This window comes from Eubalaena glacialis, chromosome 3, assembly GCF_028564815.1.
Source record: "Eubalaena glacialis isolate mEubGla1 chromosome 3, mEubGla1.1.hap2.+ XY, whole genome shotgun sequence".
Lineage (NCBI taxonomy): Eukaryota > Metazoa > Chordata > Mammalia > Artiodactyla > Balaenidae > Eubalaena > Eubalaena glacialis.
The window spans coordinates 11,285,494-11,301,625 of record NC_083718.1 but is presented as its reverse complement, the minus strand read 5'-3'; positions in this window follow the sequence as shown (position 1 = coordinate 11,301,625).

Below are 16,132 nucleotides of genomic sequence, written 5' to 3'. Positions count from 1 at the left end.
AGGGTGTTAGTCAATGAACAAATTTCCTGTGTTGGGGAATCATGCAATGAGGACACTGAATCCTGTCCCAGAGAATCATGTGTGCTTTTCATTAGAGAGCCCAGAGACTACTATAGCATCACCACCTAAACAAAAGGACTTTTGCTTGTATGTTTGTGTGCATTTATGCTGTATGGACTAATTTGTGAACCCAGGAAAATGTATGTTGTAGTACTAACTTCAGTACCTCAGAATGTGACTTTATTTGGAAATATGGTCACTGTAGGTGTAATTAGTTACGAAGGGGTCATACTGGGGTAGAATGAGCCCTTAATCTAATCTGACTGGTGTCCTTATAAGAAGATGCAGAAACACAGGCAACAGGCCATGTGAAGATAAAGGCAGAGATTGGAATAATGCATTTACAAGCCAAGGAATGACAAAGATCGCTGGTCAACCTCAGAAACTAAGAGTCTTCTCCCTCAGAGCCCTCATGAGGAACCAACCCTGCAGACACCTTTACTTCAGACTTTTAGCCTCCAGCCTTATTTGTGAGAATAAATTTCTGTTGCTTTAAGCCACCCTGTTTGTGGTACTTTATTACGGCAGCCTTAGGAAATTAATTTCTCCTTCCCCACTCCCAACACTGGAGTAGTTAGAGGCAGAAGACTGTGAAGGAAAAGGGGAAGTGAAAATAGGCATGACAGCCTCAAAGGCTCCAGGGACAGTCTGGCGGGTACTGGGAGCAGAGGAAAGACTAGTGTTGGATTGTATGGGAAATTGAAGTTTTAAATTGAATTGATTGAACGAGATATTTCACACTCTATATCTTATATCCCTATGTTTTCATTGCAAAACATCTAATGAGGTAACGTTCAAATAGTTTTAACGGACTGAAAAGGAAATTAGGCAGACATTTAGTGGCAGTTATTAGAGAAAAATAAAATTATTTTATATGTATAAATGTGTATGTTCAGGGTACTCATTTGTCACATAGACAAGACCAGGAATGACTGGATCGGAATGGGCATTTTCTATGATCAGCTCATTTAACATTGAAGCAGCACTTAGCATTTGTGTAATTTTGCCCCACTGACCTCTAAAAAAAGTGAAAAAGGAAAGAAAAACAACACCATAATTCATTAATAATTAATAAAATTTATACTATACATTTTGGAGATTTGGATTCTACAACATTCAGAAAAATTAAATGAAATTGTTTTATTTCTAAATTCTAGTCACATCATCTTCCTTTTCCCTTTTCATTTGTGATGTAAAAATTCTCCATTACTACTTTATTTCCTAAGCAAATAAACTGTGCTTATTCTATAAACTGTGCATATTCTATTAAGCAAAATTAAAACTCACCATTAATAGTTGAACTTAAGTTCCTCTAAAAGCAGCTCAGCAACTATTTATTGTTAATTAACTATGCTTCTCAAGCGATGTATCAAGTATTCAAACAACTGAATAGACCTCTTGGAAGACTTTAATCTTTACAGAAGCAAAACACAATGTGGTTGTTTATCCAACTATATAAACTATAGAGAGAAATTTAATATTTATATATATAAATACAGGGTATGATATTAAAAGAATACAGAGTATAAATATATGGTTTATATTTGCACATACATGATACAGCATTATAGTATATAGTATATATGCTATGATATTACATATAATATATATAATCTTTATATTATATATACTAGATGCATGAATTATAGATAGTATGTTAGGTGCTATCATACTATCTAAATAAATATAAATAATACGGTATAAAGTATTTTAACCATAGGAGGGAACATATAATTCCTGCAATTATAAATGTTACTAATTTGTGACCCTTAATTAATAACACCACTTTCAACTCCAAGTATTTAACCAACTAAGAAATGTACTCTGGAGTCATTTAAGAAATAAAATATCAGTTTTGTTTTGTTTTGTTTTCTCATAAAGATGAATTAGAGAATGAAATCAAAATGCCATTCCCTAAGCCCAATCCACATCTAAACTTCAAGATCTTCTGGTCTGTCAAGCTGAAATTTTGTGAGAGAACTATCTCGCATCCCATCCCATTCAGAGGAAATCAAGAAATAAAATCCACTTATGAGAAATAGCCTTTAAAACTTTACACCTATGTAACAGAGAATCATGAAAGAATAAATATACCACCATTCCTTGTTGTAATCATATACAACCTTCTAGACTGGGGCATTCATCAAAATCATTTAAGATTTAACCACTGAATTCCTGTCTTTCAGATGTCACATTCAGGCAGCAAGCATCCCTAATCCCAATAAGAATGCCTGAGATGCACTGTGGTACTCAATAAGTACTGGTTGGGGATTATGCCACAAGGATAAAGAAAAGTAGAGGGACACTTGGAAAGGCCAGATTTGAGTTTGCACTGCTGACCTCCTACAATGGCCATCAGGAGCCCCCAAATCAGCAACTAAATAAGATTCTCACCATTGTCAAGCCAGCCAAGAACAATACACTGATGTATAAGTAGAACTTTGATAACTGAAGATCACTATGTAAGGCTAATTCAAGTAGAGGACTAGCATGAACAAACATGTGTGAGCAGGGAAACCTGGTACTGACAGTACAGTAGAGTTTAGGAAATAATGGGAGATAAGTTCAAGAAAATAGGATAAACTGCTTTTTAGAATGATTTGAATATGAGGTGAGAAATGTTAACTTAATTTGTAAATAATTTCATTTGTATATTAAAATGGGTAAGATATAATTTAATAATTTATTAATTAATCATTTAATTATTCTATTATTAATGGTAATCTCATTATTTAATTATTTCTTCTAGGTATTGTAATTTAGTTTAACTTTTCCACTGTTTAGAAAGAGAAATAATAGTATTTGAGATTATTTTCAACCAATATCACCTCTTTTAACTCAAACCTTCTTAAAGATCTCTTCTTTATCACCAAAGAGAAGGTGAGAATTACACTGCTCAGGTGCCATTTCCCACAGGTTCAGGTTAGAGTTTGCCAGTGAAAGACACTGATGCAAGATTAGGAAGGTCACAAAAGGAGCACAAGTCATTATGTTTCAGAGGTAGTTTTGAGCAGACACATCAGCTTCCTGGCCAGCTGTCAAGATCCACACATTCCTCCAGAGACTACGGAATTGTAGTGACTCCCCAGTGAGTTGTTAGGGACCACCTGCTCTATCCCCTAGTTGAGACAGTAGTGATGAATTCTCTGAACTTTGATCTCTGTCTTCCAATATCTTTGTAAATCCCAAAGTCCTGCTGAATTCTATTCCTGACCAAAACCTGACAGATAGTATATTTAGAAAGCGGACAAGAGCTAAGATAACCTGATAATTATTAAGGTGATGCTTTAGGATTACATATAACTCTGGACAAAATAACAAAAATATTTACTATATTATAAACCACATAAACTATTTTCTCTTTGATATGTTCAATGAAAATATCATTCCAAACTTTTCCAAGTATGAAAACTTGAAACTACAATCTCCTTGTTCCTTAATAACATTCAATTCTTGAAAACTCAAACTTTACAGAGTTGGCATTTCTGTTAAATCTCTGCTAAATTAACTTATCATTAAATATTGTTAAAAATCATATGTAAAAGAATGGATAGAGTCAAACTTAGTGTAATGAACATATGAAAAAATGATGATTAAAGTAATACATCTTCAAAGGTTTCCTTAACATCTTCTGGTGGATCAAATAATATCTTAGTTCTTACCCTTGCCTGATGAGCACACATCTTAGTTCATGATAATGAACTTATACTATGTAAAACAACTTCAAAATGTTCTACAACAATTATCAGTGATTTTGTACTTAAACAGTACATGTTCTGTCGACTTATAAATTTGCCTAAAATTAAATAATGGGTCCTCCTGTGCAAGTGTGCAACTGATTCTTAGAACGTACATTGGGAACATTAAGTACATTAAATATTTTTGAACTTGGTTATCCCTTTGGAGTTGAGACCAGCTCACATAATTCACCTCGTACAAAGAGTCACCTCTTTCTCCTTCCCTTTTTCCCTCCCCTTCTCCTTCTTTCTCCTCCTCTTCCTCTTTCTTCTTCTCTTTCTTCCTCTTCTCTTTTTCCCTCTGTCTCCTCTCTCCTCTCTCCCTCTCTCTCTCTCTCTCTGTCAACACATTAACTGACTACTTGGGATAGGTTTATTATTACCCATTATGGAAATGTGGAATGATCTCTGTCTGCATTTAACAAAAGTATTGTTTACTATCTGGCTCTGGTTCCAAATAGCATGCATGTACATATAAGCAGAAGTTTGCTTGTATTTACTTACATAAATATACAGCATATGGTCTATATTTAATGGTTCATTCTTTATCAAAGTAAAATATTACCAATAGCAAATATATAAAAGGTTAACTTTTACTTTCTCTAGTAAAGCAGTCTACATTTATTCTCCTCAGCTCTACCTCCTAGGAAATGTAGAACTTCAGCTCTTGAATTAAGTTACTGAGTATTTAACATAGTAACATGGCAATGATTAATGCTCAGAATGAAAGGATACATTTATAACCATCAGTTCTTCAACTGTTCTTTAAATGCTTTTATACTTCTTTATTGAGATTGAGGAGCAAATAAATATTTAGTCCTATAAATGAGATAGCAGCAAGCCATATACTTCTGCTTACTGAAACTAAACTGTGTTTTAAAGTGTAAATATGACCATGTCACTTCTTGTCTTCATTGGCTCCCTATCTTTCAGGATGAAGTTAAAACATCTAAATAAAGGCTCTGACCTGGCTGCTTTATCTTCTTCTGTTGCCCCTTTACTCTTTTCAATAAACCATATATCAATATACAGGGCTGTTTTCTTAGTTGAAAACAGTAGAATCCATTCAAATTGCTTTAAACAGAAAATAAAGTTATTTTTAAAAAGCCCCTAAATATACACAAATTGTGCTAGAAAAACAAAGTATGGAAAAAGTGAACCACAATACTTCTCTCTTACCATTTAAAAACAAAACAAACAAACAAAAAACACCTCAAAATAGATCAGAGATCTAAATAAAACTCTAAAACTTACTGAAGAAAATACAAGAGAAAATCTTTGCAACCTTGATAAAGGTCAGATGTCTTAAATGGAACAAAGAAGTACAAGCAATGAAAGAAAAAAATTGATAAACTTGACAGTCAAAATAATAAATGTCTACTCTTCCAAGTCAGTGATACAAAAATCAAAAGGCAAGAGACAGACTGGAAGAAAATATTTTGTATCTAAAATATATAAATAATCCTTTGAATTCAATTATAATATAAGCAACTTGAATTTTTTAAAAAAATGTGCAAAGTTTTAAGTAGCACTTCATACATATATAATATATATAAATATATAAAATATATATTTATATATATATAATGCAGAAGCACATGGGAAGATGCTCAATATCATTAATCATTAGAAAAATGCAAACCATAGCCATAAAGATATACCATTACATATCCATTAAAATGGCCAAAATGAAGAAGTTTATTAATACCAAGTATTATTGAGAATGTGGAGCAACTAGACCTCTTATTCATTGTTAGTGGGAATATAAAATGGTACACTTAATTGAGGAAAACAGTTTGGCAGTTTCTTATGAACTTAAAAACAACTTAAAAACTTACACTTATAAACAACCAGAAACTCCCAGATATTTACCTAAGAGACATAAAAGCTTATGTCCACACAAAGCTTATATGTCATACAATGGAGTATCTCTGCTTTAGATACGGCTGTCAGAGAAGGTCTCTATAAAGATACTTTTACCCTGAAGCTTGATTGGCAGGACAAAGCAACTCTGCAAAAGTTGGGAAAAAGCAATGGACTCTAGAGGAGAAGCTAGACGAAAACTCTAAGATGGAAACAAGCTTGGCCAGAAAGAAGGTCAATATTTCTAGAGAAAAAGAAGCTGAGATGATTATGGCAGGTGGTGAAGGTTTAAAGAAACAAAGAAGTCATATCAAAAAGACCTCAGAGCCTGATAAGAAATTAAAAATCAATTAATAATATTTCTAACAACAACATAACAACAAACATTAGAAACAACAAACAACATTATAATGATGCCATAAACACCCAAATTGTGTGTTTTAATTCTAATTCTTTGTGTACGTAGTGTAGAACTTCCATGCAACTCAAAAGAGAATAATGTTACTATCAGTATCGACAGAAATAGTTTATTCTCTATATAATTAATTGCTTGATCTAATGTCACAGTATATTTTGCTTTATATTTGGGGCATTTTTTTTCATATTTTTCCCTTCCTGGAGTTTTAATAGTTTTTTTTTTCTCATCAACCTAAGGATAATGCACCTATACCATATTCTGATTATCTAATGCATAGAACCTCCCCTTTTGTCAAAGCCCTCTCATTGTTGCTTCATTCACATGTCTACTGCAGATTTTCCCTCCTATGAACCCATGGATTACAGCATCTTTTATATATTTCTCTCTTTGTTTGCAATTTTCTCCCCTATTTTGCTATAATTCACTTTCAATTAACTTTCTGCTAAAGTATATGAGAACAGTACATAAAGTATATAAACTAGACCGGATATTATAAAACTCCTAGAGGAAAGCATAGGCAAAGCATAGGCAGAACACTCTTTGACATAAATCACAGCAATATTTTTTTGGATCCTCTCCTAGGATAATGGAAATAAAAGCAAAAATAAACAAATGGGACCTAATTAGACTGAAAAGCTTTTGCACAGCAAGGGAAATCATAAACAGAATGAGAAGACAATCCATGGAATGGGAGAAAATATTTGCAAGCCATGTGACCAACTAGAGCTTAATTTCCAAAATACACAAATAGTGCATACAACTCAGTAAAACAAAAACAAAAAACCCAATCAAATAATGGGCAGAAAACCTATATAGACATTTCTCCAAACATGACATACAGTTGGCCCATAAGCGCATGAAAAGATGCTCAACATTGCTAATTATTAGAGAAATGCAAATCAAAACTACAATGAGGTATCAACTCACACCGGTCAGAATGGCCATCATCAAAAAATCTTCAAAAAATGAATGCTGGAGAGGGTGTGGAGAAAAGGGAACCCTCTTACACTGTTGGTGGGAATGTAAATTGGTGCAGACACTATGGAGAAGAGTATGGAGGTTCCTTGAAAAACTAAAAATAGAGTTGCTATATGATCCAACAATCCCACTCTTGGGCATATATCCAGAGAAAATCATAATTCAAAAATATACATGCACCCCAATGTGTTCACTGCAGCACTATTTACAATAGACAAGTCATGGAAGCAACCTCAGTGTCCATAGACAGAGGAATGGATAAAGAATATGTGATATATATATATATATCCATATATATATACACATATATATACATCACACACACAAGAATATTACTCAGCCATAAAAGAGAATGAAATAATGCTATTTGCAGCAACATGGCTGGACCTAGAGATCTTCATGCTAAGTGAAGTAAACCAAAGACAAATATCATATGATATGGCCTATATGTGGAATCTAAAAAAAAAAAAGATACAAATGAACTTATACACAAAATAGAAATAGACCCACAGACATAACAAATTTATGGTTACCAAAGGGTAAAGGGGAGAGGGGAGGGAGAAATTAGGAGTTTGGGATTAACATAAATATACTACCATACATAAAATAGAAACAACTACTTCTTAATGTTACATTACTTTAAAGGCCTACATTGGAACTCAACTTTTCAAAATAAATCCCAATTAACAAACATTATTCTGTATTCAAACTATGACAAGTGAATACATTTGTTTCTAGAAATAATAACAAATGAGACAAAGCATTTTGTAAAATATAATTCTGAATAAGTCAGTAAAAAATAAGCATACATTGAGAGTCTACCTCCTTACAAGGAAGGCTACTTCAGATTCTCAGTCTTGGTAACAAGGTTAAAGCATACATATTAGCAATTATGGTTAGAAGTTGTCAGTTATAAATCTCAAGTGGTCAAGTGCAAACACTTGTTAATTTGGGGAAACTGAATCAAAGGACTCAAGTCCTACTGGTGATGAAAGATGCAAATGTGAAGTGGTTCCTCCCAGAAGCATGGCTGCTGGGCCTGGTGCTGCCCACAAGCACCAGTGCTGTGCCCTCAACCATTCACTGCTTCTGCTCTGGCTGAAGCCTCTGCCCTTGGGTAATCCAACAGTAGAAGAGTTATTTTTCATTTCTTGATTTCTCAAGGATAATTTTTCAGGAATTATTTTGACTTTTAATGTGTTGTTTTGTGAAGTTACCTTAAAAAATTTTGGAATTCTTGGCTATATAATTATTCATTTCTGACTATATTGACAAATGTCATAAATCCACTTGAAGGTTTTTAATAATTTTCTGTTATTTACTTCAGAATTACTAACAACTAGTACGATTTTGTTTTGAAATATTACCAGCTCAAATGTGAACAAATTTTAAATTTCAACTGAAATTTTAAAATGTTCTCTCTAGATCCTGTACTGCAATATTACAAATGATCATGGGGGCCAATATCACACTGAAAGTTAAAGTTCAGATGTTATCATTACTAATTTTTTCTTCATTGGGAAAGTACACATATGTGCATGCACACACATGTTTACACTTTCAAAAATTAATTTAACATGATAAGAGAAGTTTCAGAATCCACTAACTTTAAAAAATGAAATCAAACCAAAAAAGGATAACAAGTACAATACCATCGGCAGGATAGATTTGTATGTGTCTAGCCCATTAGCAACCAAAACATCTTGCATTTTGAAGATGTATTGTTTTATGAAAATACATATGAGTGAAGCCAATGACTTCACTGATATGTACCTTGATAAAAGTAATTACTTTCATATAGAAAAGGTAAGATTTAAAGTAATGGAAGAGAAAAATAATTTTCTAGTTGCCTTTTTGGTAAAATCCACATAGACCTAGATCGATTAAACAATATCTTTCTATACTCAAGACTGTTTATGCTGAGAAAAACTTCAATTTTTAAGTAAATTCAGTAGTTTTCTTAAAACATTTTTTTAAAAAGGTATTCCCATATTATTGTGAAACTGCTTGGGATGATGGTATAGAACGATGAAATTAATGGCAGTTTGAGGTAAGAAGAATAATACATTTAAGTGCAAAAGCGGGAAACAAATTGAATGGACAGAAAAGCATAAGTGACATTTCAAATCTAAAAATGGCATTTTTCTAGAGACCATAAATCATTCATTTTATTTTGAAGTTTTAATATAGGAAGCTGGCTAGCACACACACAGATGACTTCATACTAGATTTTCTTTTTCTAGCTGCAGTAGTTATTTCAAAGAATTACACCTTCAAACTAATTCAAAAATTATGCTTATTATTCATTTTGAAATCTCTATAAACTGATGTATTAAAACAAGAAACACATAAGCTTAGGGAAATTTATCACCTGCATGTTTACATGCTTATTCTTCTCTTGTACAGCATCTATACCTAGCTACCAAAGTCTAATGGATCTTTTCCTAGTCAATATGCCAAAATGAACTCACCTAACCAAGAATTTTAGGATTATGATGTTTTCCACACACATAATTGAAAGGTATTCTGTCTTCTCTTAAAATCTCAATCATTTAAATATGTTTCAATAATGTAATATTTTAAACTGTGACTATAATATCATAAATTTTATAAAGGAAGAATATAGTCTAATTAGCTCAAATGAAGTTTACAAATATATATAAATATTGTAAACCTCTTATAGACATTTAAAATGTAGAAGCATATTTTTAAAAACATATTTGACATATAACACTGTATAAATTTCATGTGTACAGTATGTTGATTTAATACACATATATTGTAATATGATTGCCATTGCAGTTACTGTATCACAATACAATATCTATCCCCTCTATCACATCACACTATTATTGTTTCTTTTTTGAGGTTGGAATAATTAAGATCTAATCTCTTAGCAAATTTGATGATTATAATATTATATTGTTATTTGTATTCACTATACTGTGCATGAGATCTCTAGGACTTACTAGAACTAGGTTATACCCTGAAGCAACATTTCTTTTATTCCCCCACCTCCCAGCTCATGGTAACCATCTTACTGTCTGTTTTAATGGGCTGGCTTTTTTAGATTCCACATATAAGTGATATCACCCAGGATTTGTCTTTCTTTGTCTGACTTATCTCACTTAGCATAAGGCCCTCAAGGTCTATCCATGTAGTTGCAAATAGCAGAATTTCCTTCTTTCCAATGGCTAATAATGGTCCATTGTATACATATATCAACCTTCTTTATCCATTCATCTGTTGATGAGCACTTAGGTTGTTTCCATATCTTGGCGATTATGGATAATGCTGCAATAAACATGGCAGTGCACATATGTCTTCAATATCCTGTTTTCATTTCCTTTGGGTATATACCCAGATGTGGAATTGCTGGATCACATGTCAAGAAGACAAGAGATAACGTTTGTACACTGTTGGTTGGAATGTAAATTGGCTCAGCCACTATGGAAACAATGTGGAGTTCCCTTAAAAAATTAAAATTAGATCTACCATATGTTCCAGCTATTCCTCTTCTAGGTATATACCCCCAAATTAAAAATAGAACCACATTTAAAATTTTAATTTTTCTCTCTAATGATCTATTTTCTCACTTCATATGTCATTCTTTCAGTAGTATATCCTTCTTTTCCCTTTCATCTGCATGCTAAATTCTATTATAGGTTTTAGTTCAAAGCCTCATTTATTTTAGAATAACAATCCAGTTAGAATTGCAAAATCAATATATCAATTTATAGCATGAATACTGAGGCTGTGCTCCTTTATCTTTCTTTTAAATACTCAACAGTCACCTACTATTCCAAACATTCCTAATGACCTGGTCATGATAACATTTGATTAACATTGTCTGTAGTGACCACAGTCAGATGACATGGTTTATATGCTTCTTATCTCACAACCTCACCTTTGGAATACCCAGGCCTAGTGCAAAGGGCTCGTCTCCCTGGACACAGAACTGAGCAGTGAGAGCAGCTAGGCAAAAGGCTCAGTTATAATCCTTTTGGGTACTATTGATATGATTCTGAAAGGGTACCGTCTTCCTTCTGTTATCACAAGAACCGAAGATCATATACACCTTCAAATTCTAGGATTTATCTGTAAATAGAGCCAATATATAAGATAGTAAAGTTGTGAGATGAACAGGGCTCATATTCCATTGTTTAAGTCTCTGCAAGAGTGATATCTGAATTCAGCTCGCTGGAATTATCAATATGGGATTGAAAATATAGTAGAGTATTTCAGAGCACAGACTCTGGAATAGTCACCTAGTACTGGATTATAATTTGTTAATTAAAATCTGTGTGATTATTGATAAATTAATGTAAGTTGTTGAGTCATGTATTCCTTATCTATAAAGAGAAAATAATAAGGTTAATAGGATTGCTGTAGAGATTAAACATGTTGGTATATGTAAAGTACTTAGAATGCTGCTTAGTATACATAAGGACACAGTGATTGTTAGGTATTACATGAGACAATAAGGTTTGTTTGAATAGGGTTTTTCCTACACTTCAACAAAAAAGGGCTTTGTATAATAACAACAGACACATGCACACATAGGATTATTTATCTGCAAAGAAGACATTTCCTGCATTTTGCAAAAGATCTTCAATATATACCCATGATGATTTTAACTTTTGTGTTTCCATTTACCTTTAACTAACTGTTCACTCAGGTGCATTTACCCTCAGAAATTATGTTCATTTTTGAATGTATAAGAAACTCTTCTTCTGTTTTGGATAGAACTATATCCTGTAAGGTAATCCCCTCCATAACCATAAAGCAGTCATATGTCCAACCCATATGAGAGAAATATTCAACAATGTGTCTTAGTTTTTAAAGACTATGTTATGACTGATGATCTAACTATTGGTGTATCATTAGTAGAGACACACTAATTGTTTTTTTCTCTTCCCACAATTTTTTTTGGGTCCTGTGTGTTACCAAGAACACTTCATGCCACACTTACAGTAGTGCCCCCTTATCAGCGATTTGCTTTCCATGGTTTCAGTTACCTGTGGTCAACTGCAGTCCAAAAATATTAAATAAAAAATTCCAGAAACAAGCAATTTCTAATTTTAAACAAATTTTGTGCTGTTCCGTGTGATGAAAAATCTCATGCTGTTCTCCTCTGTCCCACTCTGGACATAAATAATCTCTTTGTCCAGGGTATCCCACCTCTTGGTTTTCAGATCATCTGTCAAGGTATCATAGTGCTTATGTTCAAGTAGCCTTTATTTTACTTAATAATGGCCCCAACGTGCAAGAGTATTGATGCTGGCAATTCGGATATGACACAAAGTAGTGGTAAAGTGCTTCCTTCAAGTGAAAAGGTGAAAGTTCTCACATTAATAAGGATAGAAAAAAATTGTATGCTGAGGTTGCTAAGATCTACCATTAAGTACTAATCTTCTATCCTTGAAATTGTGAAGAAGAAAAAAGAAATTTGTGCTAGTTTTGCTGTTGACCTGAAACTGCAAAAGTTATGGCTAAAGGGGGTGTTAAGGGCTTAGTTAAGATGGAAAAGGCATTCAATTTGTACAATGAGATATTTTGAGAGGGAAAGAGAGAGAGAGAGAGAGAGAGACCACATTCACATAACTTTCATTACAGTATATTGTTATAATTGTTCTATTTTATTATTAGTTGTTAATCTCTTACTGTGCCTAATTTATAAATTAAACTTTATCATAGGTATAGGAAAAAAACATGGTATATGTAGGGTTCAGTATTATCAGTAGTTTCAGGCAACTACTGAGGGTCTTGGAATGTATCCACCTCCGATTAAGGGGAACTACTGTATTTTTCTGTGAAAGCTTCTTTCAGAATAAGCATTTGGCGATATTATCTGGTCATTCCGTCCTGTCCTCCTCACATAATTGAATACTTTTTTTCATTGGATATGTACACATCTCCAACTAGAGATATTCCAGTCAAAATTAAATTGACTTCTTTCTTATACAGAATATTATTTTACTGTTTTCCAAAATCTTGTTCTCTACAACAATTCTAATTTTTCACCACTCATATTTTTCCCCTGGGTACCTGTGTTTCCCCAAGTATACTACTGACTGGAAATTCTTGTGTCTTTCTAGAGCATGGGATTTTGCCTCTTTACAAGAAGATGTCCACATAAAAGAATAACGTCACGTTACTGTTTTATAGGTCCTTTCTTCTTGGCTATCATTCTACTCACTATTTTCTTGTATCACCAATTATGATGTGTCAGTCTCTATAGAATTGGTTGCCCTACACATTTTTTTCTTTGAGAATTAAAAAAAATCTTTTAGAAAATTTAGTAATGAACACAAGCCAAAGTTCCTTTTCAAGCTTGTACAAGGCAAGAATCTTCTAAGCTTGTTCAAAAATTTAATATTATTGGGTCATTACATAGGCAAAGAAAATGTTTAAATATTCTTTTCCATTATGGTTTATTACAGGATAGTGAATATAGTTCCCTGTGCTATTCAGTAGGACTTTGTCATTTATCTATTTTATATATAGTAGTTTACATCTGCTAATCCCAAACTCCTAATTTATCCCTCCCCACCCCCCTTCCCCTTTGGCAACCATAAGTTTGTTTTCTATGTCTGTGACTCTGTTTCATATGGAAAAGAATATATATATAGATAAAAATATATATATATTTATTTATATATATAAAACAGAATCACTTTGCTGTATACCAGAAACTAACACAACACTGTAAATCAACTATACTTTAATTTTAAAAAATCACACTGAATATTCTTTATTATATTGTGTATGAGACAAAATATATGTATTGATAAAGATGATTAGGCTCATGAATGATAGTCAGCTTCTTTGGTACAAAACTAGTTTTCTAAAAGAACAAGAAAAATCACTTGATAATGCTAGTAGGAATTAGTTTCTCTCCAAAAGAAAGTTGTAAATGACATGACAAGAAAATATCTTTCTCAGGTCAGGTTTTTGTAATTTTCTTTTTTACAACTGTATTTTCTCCAATACAGTTAAAAAGCTTTCATCTTTTCTGAAATGTTCTTTCTTAAATTGGGAGAGTAATTGTCTTTTAGTAAGCACATAAGTGGAACTAGTTTGTGCACTAAAACAAAGGTATGCCGGCCGGACAGGCAACACAGTAACTGTACACTCAGCTACTACACCATTAAATGAGAGCTACTGTTTATTATTGTTTTCTCTATTCTCTTATCCCATGGCATCAGATCACTTGCTTTGTCTGCTGTAAGATTCACTATAAGAAACTATTAAATTGTATCCTTCTACTTAACTTTCCTAACATTTCTTTATAGGCCAATTTTTACAGGTGAGAATAATTAGTAATCGCCAGTCTCTAATCAGCAATTAGCTCCAATTAACGCTTCCCAGCTGCTCCGGCAGGCCTGTGCTGACTTCCTTCAGCTGCTTTAAACACTGAGGTTTCATTATAACACAGGCTAAAAATTTAAGAATCATTCATATTTCATCATTCTGATGGACAAACTTTTTGATTGCCTCCTGTTATTAAAGCAAATCACTTATCTTGTGGGGCCTCTAATACTTGCAGCTGTAGGGACATCAGGAGCCAGGTGGCAAAATGAGACTATGCAATATATAAGAAGTTTGTGGAGATAAACTATTAGGAATGAAACTTAAGGCAAATGTCACACATTCACAATTTAGTCTAGAAACCTGGAAGCAGTGCAGGCTATAATTAAGTTTCTTGTTAAAGTATTCAAAAGTGCATAAACGTGAAAACACACAAATTCACAAGGGATACTGTATAATCAAAATAATGATTAAAGAAATACAATAAAAATGTAAGTAGCAATGATGTGTTATCTCATATACATTGACAAACAGGCAGGTCGAAAGGCAGAAAGAAAGAAGGAAGAAAACAAGAACCAGAGGAAAAACGGAGAGTGACAGTGAATACTCAGTCAGGGTAGTAACTGGAATATTCATACACTGCCGGGAGAATATAAGGAAGTTTGGCCTTTCCAGAATACTGTTTAGTAAATGGGTATAAAGAATATTTAAAAATAATAAATATCTTTCTAGAATATTATAAAACTATTAAAATTATATACTTATCAGTATGTAATGATTTTCTCTTATTTTATATTCTAGGAGTTTTATAGTTTTATGTGATACATTTAGGTCTGTGATAATTTTGATTTAATTTTTGCAAAGGGTATAGGGTCTGTGTCTAGCTTCTTTTTTTGGAGGGGGCGGCGGGTGGATGTCTACTTGTTCTGGCACCATTTGTTGAAAAGACTATCTTTGCTTCATTTTCCTCATATAGGTCTTGTATATATTTTTTTAGATTTATACCAAAGTATTTCCCTAGTATTGGGGTGCTAATGTAAATGGTATTGTGTTTTTAATTCCAAATTCCACTTGTTTATTGCTGGTCTATAGGAAAGCAATTGACTTTTGTATATTAGTATCTCATTATATAATGCATGCCCTTATACATTTGTCCAAGAGTATAACATGTATGGGTTGGCCAAAAAGTTCGTTCGGGTTTTCCATAACGGAAAACCCTGAACCAAATACAACACAAGCGTGAGCCCCAATGTAAACTATGTTCTTTGTGTGATTGTGATGTGTCAACGTAAGTTCATCAACTGTAACAAATGTACCATTCTGATGGGGACATTGTGGAGGTTATGCATACACGAGGGCAGAGGGTATGATAGATATCTTCCTCTCAATTTTGCTTGTGAACCTAAAACTGCTGTAAAAAAAATAAAGTCTATTAAAATATTTAACAGTATGTGATAAACTTAAAAATTAAGTGAAAATTATTTTTAAAATGTAATTCAGTATACTCTTTCTACCTACCTGTAAACATATATATTTATTAGAGAGAGAAAAAGAGAGGCTGAAAGGAAACACAATTGCTGAGTGGTAGAATTATAGATAGTTTAAATGTACCCTCAGTATACTTATTTTTTTAAGTATTTACTTTTAAAATCAGAAAAAGTTAATTATCACAGAACTCCAGTCCTATAAAAACCAAGCTTGAGTGTGATCCTTACAGCTAGGAGGAGAGGGCTCCAGCAGCTGGGAAAAGGGGGCTAAAGCTCTG